Genomic DNA, 12,640 nt, shown 5'->3' with positions numbered 1-12,640 from the left:
GTCTCTAAGGTAGTAGGATGCACATAAAGCTGTTATATGAAAGAGTCCCTCTTCATCTGGAGAGGATTTAGAAAAGGACTATTCACAAGAGGTAAGTTTTGTATACAGCTATCCTCGTCCAAGGTCTCTTAACATTTTCAGGTCTCTGGAACATTAGCATGGATGCAAAGTGTCATTTTCAGATTTTACCTAGAAGCCAAGTAGAAGCTGGCTGTAGACAGACCCAGAAATCGTGCAGAGAGAGAAAGAAGGAGCTTCATTTGCTTACTTTGGTTAGAGAAGCCATGGGTTTTGTCCTTGCCATGAGGACTGCAGTAGTTCAGTCTTGTATGTGTCCCTGGTATGAGCTGACACTTGGCTTTTGGAAACATGTTGAGGAAGGTTCATCAGTAGCCAGCTCACGCTCTTGCATGTACTCCTCAAAGTTCCAGGAAAGGAACACTTGCAGCATATTACTTCTTAGGGTTTCTTCAGCTCTGAAATACCTCTGAACCTCATAACATGACCCAATGTCTTATTTCCCTGTCTTTTGTCTAGGCTAGGATGTAAGTGCCCTGCTGGGAACTGAAAATAGCCTTAGTGCTAGGTACTCTATTAGAGGTTTATAGGCCATTTAGGATACCTGAGAGTGATTACATGCATTACCTTTTTACTTTAATAAATATAATACCCCACTCCCCATTTTCTTCTAATGTCAGCAGATAGCATTAATTGCTGTGCTGATAAAAAGTGCAAAGGGCTGGTTCTCACAGAGAACCTTCTATAGAGTTGGCAACTTAACACGGAAATCACAAGAGTTTAAAAGTGCCTCTCAAGCATATTCCGAGAATGCGTTTCAGCACTGAGTCAGGTTAATCATCTGAACTTGCATTGCTGAGTGCTATGCAGGAAGCTGAATGAGTTCACATGAGTTTGAGAAACCACTGTTATAAAGAACTCCCAGATCTGGTCGAATTATTCTCACTCCTGTCTGCTGATGGCGTGAAGGGCCTTCTCCTCTTCACCCAGCCAGAAGAGGAACTTCAGGGAAAATTTTTTCTTGAAAGGGAAAACCTTTAAGTCCACCTACTGTTAAACTTTGCCACTTTTTTTTTTTTTGGAGTACAGCTCTACTCTTCACTATGACATAGAAAAAAATGATTAGTATTGCAAATTGTGAGTTACAGTAAGAGCAAGTAAGTCATATGTGCATGACTTATAAAAAAAATCTAAGCATAAATGAAGAGCCTGTGTGTGAACATTTCCAGCTTCTGTGCTCTTTGAATTTTGCATCCAAATTTTGCATCCTGGGCTTCTCTCCAAGTTTGACAAATGTTAATTTGGAAAAAGAAGGAGTTGGTTGATGCTGTGCTGCCATGCTGGCTGCATGCCTGTGTGGGGATGTCAATGCTGCAGTGTACCCCCACAAGGCAGCTGCACGTGCATGCGCACAGGCCTGTGCTGGGGCTGGAACCAGCAGCAGAAAAACATGCCTGTGAAAATCCTGGCCTACTTCCTGCAGCCTGACTGCTTTCCCTTTGCTTGTGGATGGATTAATGTTTTAGGAAATGGTTGGGTGATATCTGGCAAAGGCGTGAAATAAAACTCAGCAAAAGTTAGTACCTCAGTACCCATGAGGTTAAAGTAAACAGAGGATATGAGCACTGGCTTTTCTGTGTGAATACTGCTCATAGGTGGGGATTTTCCACAGAAGGCTTGGAGATAGCAAAGGTTATTTTCAGCTGTCATTTCCTCCTTTTTATGTATTTTTTCACTAAGCAAGTGCCATTACCAGGGCTTTCTCATGTGTTAGCTAATACATAGCTATTGCTCCAGGGCTTGGTGTTGCTGGAAATGTCTGTCTTTCAGCCTCCTAGTAACAGCCCTACCATTTCACAATTATTCCCACGCAACACTGGAATGAGCAGGGTTGAGAGTAAGTAGCGATTTGAATAATGCTAGTCTTTCACTAACTGCCTAGTTTTTACTCTGTTCTTTTTCGTCCTTGGTCTTAGTAGTTAGTATTGGCTGTATTTCAGTACTCCATCCCAGAAGTAGCTGAGATGCTCACATGCATCCTCTTGTAAAAATCCACAAAGGCAAATATTTCAAGGTCAGAAGAGCAGAATAATTATTTCTAATAATATTCCTCTTGATAATGCACTAATTGCAATTGTTAATTCAAAAATATTTTCCTGTTTCTGTGGTTTTCAAAGGATGAAAATATTTCAAATGACACCTTAGTGTTATTCAGTAGTAACACAAAGAATTAAACTGTGAAGTGTAGGCATCCCCTGGACAAAAAGTTTCCCATCTCTCCTCTAGTTTTAGGGCAGAAGTTTCTTGTTGTATCTTGGTAGGGGGGCTCTTTTAAGGTTTTAAGAGAGTTCTCCCTATCCTTCTTCAACATGGCTTGTCCATGAGGATTTTGCCTCCTTTCAAAGAATCCATTTGGGAAAGAATATAAGCCAGTAGTCAGACCAAAAGGGACAGGCTGTTTGTGAATTTTTTTTGGAAATTAGTGCCAAAAAAATGGTGTAGAAGGTTTCAAAAGGTTTGACAGCATCTGTTGAACATCATTTCCTTTGTTACAGGAGGTGCTCAAGTTCCTGGTATGATGGCAGGAAGGATTTCTGCTGAGTTTATCAAATGCTGTCTAACAACAGTAAAAACAATTAAAACTCTGATCTTAAAATTGTCACTCATTAATTTTGTACTAATTTGTCCAGCAGCCATTTCACTACATCCCTTCTGTAGAGTGCCTGTAAACTCAAACATTCTTGAAGACTTTTATAATCTTCAGCTATATAATATTGACAACAAAGAATAAGAAATACTGTTCTGAGAAGACTTTTCCTGGGACAGAAGAGTATACTCTAGGTATAGCAAGGTGTGGCAGGTTTGGAGTGTTTTTTCTATAAGTAGTCCAGTCTGCTGACTTTTGTTTGAATAAGGGCATACCTGTTAGCATGTTTGGGTTTGTGAGAACTCTTACAAAAAAAGGAATTGCAGGTAACTGTCTTAGAGAAGATAAACAAATGAAAGCCAGTTCAGTTTTCTCTCAGTTGTGAACAGGATTGATAAACAGGTAAGAAATTCATGTGGATAGAATGAAAGAGCTTCCTTTAAAAAGCTCTTCCATACTTTCTTGGCTTAAATGTACAAAACATGCCTTTGCTTAGTTAAATTCTATTTGTTGCTACTCATTAATCTTCATCTCTCTGAAGTGCACAGTGTACTCCTCTGTGATAGTGTTTCCCTCCAAATAATTGGAAGTTTGACAGCATGACCTGAACATAACAGATGTGGTCAGTCCATCTGAGCATCTGCTAAGCTGGGTGGAGCTGACTTGGTGTGTCTCTGTAGAGTGCCACCTGTGAGCAGTCACTGCTGACACTGATCCAGGGCGGGTGTCGGGAAGTGAGAAGCAGGAAGCTGGTCCCACTTCCTGTCAGAGAAACCACAGCTTTTACAGTGCTTGTCTCCTGTAGGAGACTGCAGAAGCCTGGACAGACAGAATTTGCTAGTACAGCTACATACAGAGGGAAGGTGAACACCATGGTGCTTGTCACCCTTCTGCTAAAAGCAGTTAATCAAAACTCAGTGTCCCACTGATTGCTCTAATCAGGGGGAGGAGGAAATGATGAAGAAGCCAAGTGGTGTTTGTGCCTAGAATGAATCAAACAAACAGCAGAAAATAAAACACAGAACCTGCTCACAAATACAAGTATTCTTCTTGAATTGATCTCTTGTCTAGTTTTTAGGGTCAGGCTAAACATTTTGAGTAAGGGTGGGCTTTCCTACCTCACCTGTGTTTTTTCAGATCTTCACCACCTCTCTCTTTTACATATGCAATAACCTTTATGCCTGAAGCCTCAGAATTTAGGCTGGATCATTTCTTTCTGTCTGGTGGACAGACATTTTTGTATTGCACCTTTCAAAACCACCTGCATCTGGAAAAAAAATTTCCTTTTTATCTGCACCACAAAGAGTTGTATTGATACCCAGAGTTTCAAAGCAGTTTAACTTGACCTTTACCAGCATAAGGTTTGGCTTGGAGGAGCAAAGCTTTCATTTGTGAAAAAAAGTTGTTCTGTTCAGTGGTGGAAGAAGAAACGGAAGAAGATATGGCCAGACAATGTATCTTCTAGAAAGCTGTAATATTTCCTGCAGCACACAGATTTTTATGCTGTGCCAATATATTGTGTCTCTAAACACCCAAATTTGCCATTCCTGATTTTAGCAGAGTGACCTCAACATAAAGCTTGAAGAATATAGCAAAGAGCAAGACCCATGGCATATAGCAAGACCTTTCAGTGCTCAACAGTAAGTCTGCATTTGAGGTGAAGCATGTAATTTGATTTTTAGAGACTCAGAATACAAAATACCAGTTTATCAGTGTGAGGGACCTTCTGACAAGCAGCAGATAACACTTTACTGTGATGCAGCAAATGCAATAACAGTAAAGGGTTGTTAAGTCTTTTTATGACAATCCATGTGATATTTCATCTCAGAAAATGCTGATAGCTCCTCTTCACCATGTCATAAGTGTGCCAGCTCTGTTATACAGATCCCAATCTTTAAACCATGCTTTGCCAAATGTATCCTTTGTGGCACTTGTGTGATGGATTATGCTTCACTCAGTGCTGTGATTGTTTACAACACACCACAGTCTTCCACTGCATGTGAAGACGCATTTTTTGCAGACAATGGTGCCAGTGCTGATCTGTTCTTATTAGCCATTTCAAAACAAAAGCCAGACAAAAAGGCATCTGTTTTCAGTGACTGGTCAGGTTAGTACTGAAAGTCTCTTCTTGGTGCTTTTACCCTATGTTGGAATACAGTTGTCAGTGTGTAGGGGCCCCTTTCACTGAGGGCCACCTCCCTAGAAGAGCTGCTGTGGACTCAGACTAATTCTAGCACTGACCTGCCTTTCACAAGTTGTTCAGGCAAATCTTCACACTGAGTCATTAGAGCCCTACAAATGGTATACAGTTAAAACATCCAAGAGTGTCAAAATGAGTCATATTTTTCAAGTGACAATTGCTATTTTGAGTGACTGTTTTGCATTACACTCACTAGGACATGCAGGAAACAACAGTGTTTAAGCCTTCCTGCTGCTTGTGGTTCCTAGCACGTGACCAGCCAGGGCAGTTATATCACTGAGCCACACCTTGCTCTTACCCAGAAATCATATTCCCAGGCATACATATCACTTTATCAGAAGGAAGTGACTCTGGACTTCTACAAAAAGTTGTTTCAGGCAAAGAAGGGGGTTGCTTTCAGTGGCCAGCTTGACTCACAGATAGATACACACTCTGCCTTGGAGACAGCTGAAAATGGAACTGAGACCCAACAGTACCAGCATGCAGAGGGAAGAAAGGCGGAGTTAAGGACATGGTAGAAGTGACCATTCCCATGGATTACAGACTTGGAAGACAAAAGCTGGGGAACAGAAGGAAACAGCTGGACATGCCCATGCAGAAAAAGGAAATGGTAAGGCTGCAACAGGGGAAGAGTCATCAGTAGGTGGAGGAGCATGTCTCTGTCATGCAGAGGGGCAGAAGGGATTTCTGATTTGCAGAGAAAAGCCAGCAAGGAAGCAGATAGCACTGGAATGAACATATTTGCTATGAGAGTGAAAAGTGAGAGAAAAGCACACAATAAGAAAAAGGTGCAGCTCATTGAAGGAGGTAAAAAAAGAGGTATTGCAGGTAAGGAGGACAGACTGATAAGAAATGGAAGTTCTCTGCAGCCTTAACGTAAGCTAACACAAGTCACGGGACATTCCCACCAGCCTATGCACACACACAAACACCACAAACAAACAAACAAACAAACATGTTTACCACAGCTACCTTTGGTGTTCAAAAGCCACAAGAAGAAATTAAGGAGAGGAGAAAAAATGGAGGAGTTAAAAGGTTAGGTGAGGACAAGAGTCTAAGCCACTTCAGAAACAGATATACAAGCAAAGGAAATTCTAAACGGAGGAAGAGGAAGGGAGGAGGAAGACAGAAACCAGTGAGCTGAGTATGCGGGAATAGTGCTGGTTTCCACATAAACCCCCTTTGTTAGCAGCTCTTCCAGTTCTGGTCTCTGAATAGCTGGAGCAGTTCCCACTCTTCTGCAGGGAGATACTGCATTATTTGCTACAGCCACAATGAAACAGTTAAACACTGTAAACTCTTGCAGTAGTACAAGCAAGGCCCTACATGTAACAGCTACAAGCCTTGTTTGGCTACAGCCTTGAGGAGAATGGGAAAAAATTCTTTAAGTAACCCTTTCAGGGGCACTGTTTTCCCTCTTGGTTTTTTTTTTCTTTCTCTATGGAGATGAGCTGCATTGAACTCCTGCTAATTGGTAGATAAACAGGATTTAATTATTTAATGTTGCATGTTTAGTATAATTTTCACAAGTAATAGGGAAATTTCAAACAAAACTAAAGGTGTTTTACAGATTTTTTTCAGTTGATCTGTGGCACCTCTGGTGGAGTTCCTGTTGGAACGCTTCCCTTTTTTTTACTTGTTTGCAAGTTCAAATTTGGTGTCAAAGGGAGAACCCACAGTTATCACTTCAGGCAGGTTTAAAGACAGTTATAGTTAAACAAAACTTAGTCGAAAAAAGCATCTGTTGGAGACCTGCTCTTGAGGAGAGCCATAAGTTAAATTTAAAAAATTGCTTCCTGTAATTCAGAAAATTAATTTCATCCTTGTTTCTTCTTTGTCCCTACTCTAAACTGAAGACTTGTGACGACAAGTTGGTTGAAAATACTCATGTGTAACTAAATTCAGGTGGAAAAATGTCCATATTAGGAGGCCAAAATACTGTACAAACCAGTAGCAGAGTTCCAGTGAGGGTTCAGCTGGAGCGCTGCCTGTCCCTGGCATCCTGCCCCAGAGCCACAGACCAACCATATGTCATTGTGCCCTGGGCCTGGGCCAGTCTGCCTGGGAAGACTCCTGGCCCCACAGGGATCATGGAGATGGCAGTGCCTTGTGGTCTCCCTACACTGGCTCTGAAAGCCTCGGCAGCCCCAGCTCTTTAGAGCCACTGGGCTGTACAGGCAGGCATTGGGATGAAGGCTGTCCAGAGATGGAGTTACAGTGGGGAAAGGCAAACATGGCCCTGGGACTCCAGCCCTCATGCTGGGATAAGCTGAGCTAACGAGAAGCTGCTGTGGGTGTGTTCAGCTACCCATTTTGTTTCATTGTCTGCACGTTTCTATCACTTCTCTGCACGAGTTGCCAATGCACAGCAGTGTGATGAGCAGAAACAGCTCACAGATCAGGCTGAAAACTAATCTGTTAGGAGTCCCCTCTGCCCACCCACCCCATGCAGTCAGCTCAGCAGCCCCTGGAGAAGACAAAGAATGGGAAGCAGAGGCAAAGAAGGCAGTGGGGAATTTTCTGTTGACAATGCACTACCAGCTTCACAACCAGCTTGCACTGGTGGTCTAGCTGCCACCTGCAATGCCAGTCTGTGATTCTTCATTAGCCATTATTGGGTCCTACCAGTACTGAAAAGTTTCATCATACTCTGCTAATTGTTCCAGTAATTCATTTTTCTTACATTTGAATTTATTCTTGAGAGGTTTTATCAGAGAAACGATTAAATGATCCTACCTCCACCTTACAAAAGCTTTTACTTTCAAAACAAAACTTTTCCTTGCTGGTCACTCCTCTCTGGACTCTCATTAATATAATTTTGAAAGACCTTCATGGCTAAATTAAATATTGGGGAAAATAATGTCAGAATGCCAGCCACTTTATCTCATACTATTATAATAATAATGCCAGCCACTTCATCTCATACTATAATAATAATAAAGATCATGTATAGTATTATTACCCTTTTATACTAATTTTGGCCTTTTCCCTATTGTCTTGGAACATCTCCTTTGTCATTCATTGATTTTATTCTTAATAATAGCATTGCACTGAAGCACAGGGTAGGCTGAGGCTCATGAACATAACCATACAAGAAGTCAGAGCAATCACATTCACCCATTATTCTTTTCAGTGCAAGTTGTCTTCAGTGCAAGTTGCATCTCCTCTCTCTCTCTGCATTGTGGGTTCTAATACATGCAGAAGACAGGAGCTCAGGGAGTCTGAGCTCAAATAGACTGCAGGTTGAGGACCCAAGAAAGTAGGGACTATTGCATGTTTGCCCTTGTCCCCAGGCACCCGCATCTGGGTGCCGTCATTACAGAACTTGGGGCCAAACTGCTTTTAGGGCAGACCCAGCACAGCCAATTCATATATTCTACAGCACCTGAATTTGGCCCAAATCTCACAGAGTTCTTGCCACCGACTGAAGCTTTGTGGCTAGCAAACTACACATCATCACAAATCACGTTGCACAGTCACTGGGGAAACATTCCTCAGTCAGTTCAGTCTCCCTGTTCCAACAGCTTCATGTGCTACTCATAATGCTCTATAGAAGTAGCATACATGACATTACATGCACATAAAAAGTCTCTAAAAAAATTAAACACTTGCTAATCTTGTGGGGACATTGTGCTGAAAGGGGTGTATCCATCAAAAGAAAACCAATTCCATTTCATGCAAGCTTATCAAGAAAACATACACAATATGCAACCATTTCACAGCTGCCAAAAGAGATCTGTCTAATTTCTTTTTTTTTTTTTTTTTTTGCTAGAAGGGGAAATTTAACCAGGCAAAGCTGTTGGAAGCCAAGAAGACTATTAAAAAAAAAAAAAAAAAAAAAGTAGAAACCATCCACAATTTCATCCAAAGGCAGAAGAGTTTGTCTGTGAAATCAAACACTTGGCCAAGTGAACAGTTGGGATATTAATGTGGCTGCATGTGAGGTATGTCAATTAGTGAATTTATTGGTGGACTATCTGTAATCCTGAGAACTAAACCTAGAGAAAACATTTTGTGCAGTTCTGTTTCTGGTATTTCTCTATGCTTATCTCTCCCATCCTCCCTCCTCTCTTTTCCCTTCTCATCCCTCTCCCATATAACAACTGGTTGCATGCTAACAATATTTTATTTTGTGTCTCTACAAATACCATTAGATGCAAGCATGTCTCATGGAATTTGAGGCTATCATCTGTTCATAAGTACTGGGTAGTCAGCAACTTCCACAAGACACCCATTCTCCTCACCCAGATTTCATTTGCTTAAAAACATCTCAGGAATTCTTATGAATTGTTTAACTGTTTTAAATTTGCACCAAAAGAAGCCCTCCCACTTGCCTCTGCAATTGCACCCAACCTGAATTTGGATGCATTAAGAATAAAATCAATTAATGCCAACCTGCATGCCATTAGAAACCATTCAGGCCAAAGAGGGGACAGATGTTAAAATAATTTGCAAAAAACGACTACTGAAAAAAGAAGACTTTGTGTAGGGTGGCTGGATTATCCTGCCCAGCTGGAGACTGAGCGCTCCTGAACCAAGATAGAGAACAAGGCTGAGAGTGTTGGAGTTATCCAGCCTAGACAAAAGAAGTCTCCAGGGAGTTGTTAGAGCAGCCTCCCAGTACCTAAAGGGACCTGCAAGAGGGCAGGAGAGGGACTACTGACAAGGGCAAGTAGTGATAGGACAAGGAAGAATGGCTTTAAACTGAAAGAGGGATTTACATTAGATGTTAGGAAGAAATTATTAGCTGTGAGGATGGTGAGGCACTGGAACAGGCTGCCCAGAGAAGCTGTGGATACGCCATTCCTGGAAGTGTTGAAGGGCAGGTTGGATGGAATTTTGAACAACACGGTTTAGTGGAAGCTGTCCCTGCATGTGGCAGGGGTGTGGTGGGAATTGGAACTAGATGATCTTTAAGGTCCCTTCCAACCCAAAGCATCCTGTGATTCTAAGGGCTGCACAGTCCTTGCCTGGGTTCTTCTAGGAAGCTGAGTGAAGACGGCATGGACTCCTCCTGGGGATAGCATGTGAGCGAATAAGTGATCCATGTCCAGCAGTGGATCCCCATGCAAGTAGCCCTTATAGACACTATGTGAATATGCTTACATTTATCTATGTTTGTGGTGGAGTCACTCTTCAGATCCTTGTGGCTTAATTATCTTCTTGGGACCTCAGTTACTGCATCTGAGGGGGCTGGTATGTCCCCATCTAGGTATTCCTCAGATGAAAGCAGTAATGTTCTTATTCCTACAGTATCATAGTGCTGTAAATGGACTGCTTGTGCTTGGTTACCTACCACAGATTTAATCCATGGGCATAACAGTCTTCTCTTTGTGTTTTCACAGCCTGGCTCTTCAAAGGAAGACCTTTTGTTTCCATCCGGGATGATAAATGGGTTTTAGCTTAATTTTCTCAGAGGGAAGCTTATGTGATTGTACTGTCTGTCATCTGTCTACACCGATAGGTTTTTAACTGCCACAGCCAATTATAATTATTTCCAGAGAAAAAAACTGCCAGAGGCAGACATCTCCATGATAATTATATTTCTATGGATTTTGTGAAAGACAGCAGCAGACTGGGTTGGGGCTAAGGAGGAGGAGGAGGGAGAGGGCAAAGCACAAGACCACACTGAGAATGTGCCATGTCAAGGAAGTCTGGGAGGCCTAAGCTGATCTTCAGCCCATTCTGGCTGAAGGCAGCCAGCCAGTCTGCAGTACTGGAGAGTCAGTGGGCATGGCTGTCTCTGCAGACATCTCACAAAGCATACCGTTCTTGTCCATGGGTGTGATTTCATAGGGGACATCACTGTGGCTGTGGCTGCTGCTGTGCAAAGCAAGAGCAGGCACAGCCCTTCTTTCTGCTGGCTGTGATGCAAGGATGTCATTGTGTTGATGCAGGCAGTGGCACTGTGTTGCCCTGGGCCTGTACTTGCAGGCTGCAGAACCTGGGTGGTGGCTGGGCTGGGCTGGGCTGGGCTGGGCTGGGCTGGGCTGGGCTGGTAGGTGCCCCCCGGCAGGACAGAAAAGCAAAGTGCAAGGCACGGTCAGCATATGCTCCATGCTGTGACTAATTGAACATAATGGGTGCACTGCTAACAAAGACTCATAGTGTGGAGGACAGCGTGTTCTCCATGCTCAGAGACCTGCCAGCCACTAATGAAAGCTGCTAAGGCCAGCTATGTAAATGCATTTAAGTGACTGAGCCAGATATTTGAGGACAGGTAGAACCTAATTCTCTCTGACATCAAAAGGGACTCTGACTTGCACTGCATGCGAAGTCATGTCTTTAAACAGCTTCAAAGCTATGAACATTTCTCCTTAAATATTTTTGAAGAATTGACCCTCTCTCTGGTGAATTTGGTGTGAAGTGAGAGGTTTCTAGAACCCTTGAGAACCAAGTAACTTAGCTGAATCTTTCCCTAAAATGGTACATACTGCTTCACTATTACAGGACGTTCTTGGAAAGAACAAAATGCCTAAGATGAAAGCAGATCACCATCTTCACTGCCTAGCTACCATGACATGTAATTCCTGACTTGGCTTGCCAATAACCTGATCCAGTTTTCCAGGTCTTATGTAGGTGGAGGGCAGCTGAAGGTAACCCCAGGTTGTCTACCTGGCTATCTCAGCTGTGGCCTGCAGTGGGGGTTCAGTGACCTGGAACACAAATCTGCTTTCAGAAGCTCTCACAGCAGGAGAGTTTCACAGGCTGGAGTTTCACCCCCCTTATCTCCCTGTTAGCTAAACCTTTCCCAGAGTGCTTTCTGTTGAGCAAGAGCGAACAGGATTTCTTGTCTCCCATATCCCCCCACTAACTCACTAATGTCACTGAGTTGCCTGATGAATCCCAGCAGCTACAGCAGCAGCTGAAGAAAGGAAATTGCAAAAAAATGTATTTAAATACACAACAACAGTAGAAAGAGAGTAAGTGAAGAAGGGGAGGGTTGGGAGTATGAAAGAAGCACTGTTTCCCTAAAACAGTTTTTTTGAAATGGAGTACAAATGACTGCATTTTAGCCCTACCAAACATCTGTGAAAGGTTAACATTTCTTCACAGCATTGCTTTATTTTTGCCTAGGTCTTCAGAAACTATTACTCAAAGTAAATTCAGGCTTTGGCCCTTGGGAACTTATTTAATGTGCTAGTGCTTAGAAGTCCATTAATATTTATAAATGTCACTTGAATTCCATTTTTATCTTCTTATCCAGGGAGGAGCACTCATAAAAAGAAATTTTTTTTTTGCATTTGTTGGGTTTGGTTTTGGTTTGGTTGTTTTTTTCAGAACCATAGTAAGCTCCAGGGTTGAGCCTGTTCTAAAAATGTCATATTCTATAGAGCTGTGATATACAGTTTTGCTAGCCTGCCTATGCCCTGAAGAAGGGCCTGAGAGTTAGATGTTAGGCCTGAAAAAATGGAGATGGTGTCTATTCTCAGCTCTGCCACTGGCTAATTATGCAACCTTAGTCAGTTCATTTAACCTCGACACGCTTTAGTTTCCAGATCAGAAATGAAAGGAAAAAAGGCTGCTCTGTGAATCCTTTGTGAAGCCTGAGGGAGAACAAGGTATTAGCCATCACGTTGCTGCCTTGTGAGCTCTGGGTGTGGGTGGTTTCTGTGTTAGGGTAGGGTACCTATGGTGAGTGAGTCCAGGAACACATATGGAGACCTGGCCACTGCATTTCTTGCCAAGGGAGACAGCCCTCACTGTCAGTTTACAAATCACAGCTACTGACACCCTTTGCTTTAGGCACTTGGGCTTTTATGTCACTCTTCAGC

At 42.5% G+C, this 12,640-nt stretch overlaps 1 protein-coding gene across 2 annotated transcripts in view; it reads left to right on the top strand.

Annotated features, from left to right (window-relative positions):
• The first annotated feature begins 5,157 nt into the window (after window positions 1–5,157).
• The window catches only part of CD47 (CD47 molecule), a 30,341-nt gene continuing 22,858 nt past the window's right edge, over window positions 5,158–12,640 (top strand). The window contains exons 1-2 of one of the 2 annotated variants that reach the window (XM_053936289.1): window positions 5,158–5,475; window positions 8,638–8,809. The gene's annotated coding sequence lies outside the window, so the exon portion shown is untranslated. The other variant, XM_053936290.1, reaches the window with a different exon arrangement.

The sequence above is a fragment of the Vidua chalybeata genome, chromosome 2 (assembly GCF_026979565.1).
Source record: "Vidua chalybeata isolate OUT-0048 chromosome 2, bVidCha1 merged haplotype, whole genome shotgun sequence".
Taxonomy (NCBI): domain Eukaryota; kingdom Metazoa; phylum Chordata; class Aves; order Passeriformes; family Viduidae; genus Vidua; species Vidua chalybeata.
Note: the sequence above shows the minus strand (reverse complement) of the source record. Positions and strands in the feature narration are given on the sequence as shown.